General features: G+C 40.8%; 1 protein-coding gene across 4 annotated transcripts in view; it reads right to left on the reverse strand.

The window, feature by feature from the left end:
• Window positions 1-1963, reverse strand: part of LOC101864372 (sodium-coupled monocarboxylate transporter 1) — a gene marked incomplete in the record, with an annotated part of 54837 nt that overhangs the window by 43220 nt on the left and 9654 nt on the right. The window contains 1 exon segment of one of the 4 annotated variants that reach the window (XM_013080155.2): window positions 1610-1806. 4 annotated transcript variants of the gene reach the window in all.

Consider the following 1963-nt stretch of genomic DNA (forward strand, 5'->3'; position numbering starts at 1 on the left):
ATACAAGCACACACATACGCACATTCACACATGGAAGCGTACATATTATGTGCATGTCGATGATCATAGCCTTCTGTCTCCTATTCCTGAAAGCCATAGCATCCATCTCACTCTGACAACGATAATGAACCAGAGAGAGAGAGAGAGGAAGAGAGAGAGAGAGAGAGAGAGAGAGAGAGAGAGAGAGAGAGAGAGAAAGAGGGGGGGGGCACACAGACAGACTGACAGACAGACAGACAGACAGGCAGAGAGGAAAAAGGAGGAAAAGATCCATCTATTGACTTATCATTCTAATTTCATCCAAAATAGAAGAAAAAAATGTATTTTTGACATCGCTTTCGTCTGGAAATTCATCAGAGGCGGATATTTTGGAGTTGTTTTGAGTGTCTATTAGGAAAAAAAAAAGAAAAAAAAAAGAAAGGACATCCCGTTTACGCGCGCATCCGTGCTCACATGACCTTGCGCAGTTCGCGAGCGCCGTAAAACCGTTACCAAACAAACAACCATGGATTTCTTTCTGCGTCTCTTTTTCATGTCTGTGTAACGTAATCACCCAAAAACAACCCCCAAAAACGTGTTTAATGCATAAGCCATATATCTGTTTTCAAGGGAAACATTACACACACCCATTTTGGCAGGCAACAAGTAGGGTAAGTCGTAAAAGAAAACGAAAATGGTTACAACGTTGAACGCTCTGCCTTCGACATCACACAGCACGACAAAGAAGACCAAAAAAAAAAGTTTGGACATTTGAGGATCTGCTGTGTGTGACAGTGTGGTGGGCTCTTGAGACTGTTAAAAACGCTACTTTATAACAGAAAAGTGGCGTCGGTGGCCCAGTGGTTAGGCTCTCGGACTCGCAACCGTGAGGTCGTGGGTTGGAATCCTGTCAGGGACCCGACGTTGTGTCCTTGGGAAAGGCACTTTACACGAGTTTTACTCACTTCACCCAGGTGGGAATGGGTACCCAAATACTATCATAGACAGTGAAAGATCTTGTCAGTTTGTTAGTGTTTGAGCGCTTAATCAGCTGCTTGCACTGTATGCTTCCCGGGAAGCTGGGAATGTTTCTGAGTGTTCTATGGTCTGCTGGGGTAATACTATAGTGTAAAGCGCATAGAGCTTAATGTCGAGTGTCGAGCGGGGTTATGCGCTATCCAAATGCTATTTATTATTATTTATTATAATATCAAGACAGTATAATGTTTAGAGCAAAGAAAAAGGCAAAGAATTTTGATTATAAAAAGACAAATGTAATTTTAAAAATAATAACGTATATACTACAAATATTAATAAACAGCGCGTGATTGTAAACGCTAATACAAGTGAAAATGAAAAGTATTATTATTATTATGCATTTTATGTTATGCCTCCTGCTGGCGTGTAGTCTACTGTGTTTGTTTATCATCTCGCCCCTTAGTGGGTGGAGATCAGAAGGGAGAATTTGTTTTTTGTGATGATAACATTGTGTTGTAAGAGGACACGAGGAAAACAGAATCTTTAACGATAACATAGTTTAAAAATCATGAAGACTACGCATTTTTATTAAAGCAACCAAAATAATTACATTTTCTAAGTAGATCTAAGCTTAACTGAGCATTCTACCCACCTTTAGCTTACTTAAATGGTACTCCAGGTGTAGAATCACAAAAACTCAGAGGGAACATACTACTCAAAAACAAACGTCACCATCTCAAATAGTGTAGAAATTCGCCTTGAACTAACAAAGGGCAATAAGAAATACGACACAATTCCTATCGCTCTCCTTGTCTGTTCTGTTTCCACGTCTATGGCGCAGGCTCCCACCTTATCTCTCTGTTCCTCTCTCTCTCGACTCTGGCTCACCGTGCCCTCTATAAATAGGATGTTATTCTAGCGGGTTTTTTCACGTTCCAAACATCCACATACATCCTCCATCAAAACGTCTCTCTCTCTCTCTCTCTCTCTCTCTCTCTCTCTCTCT

Source organism: Aplysia californica, unplaced genomic scaffold (assembly GCF_000002075.1).
Source record: "Aplysia californica isolate F4 #8 unplaced genomic scaffold, AplCal3.0 scaffold00076, whole genome shotgun sequence".
Lineage (NCBI taxonomy): Eukaryota > Metazoa > Mollusca > Gastropoda > Aplysiida > Aplysiidae > Aplysia > Aplysia californica.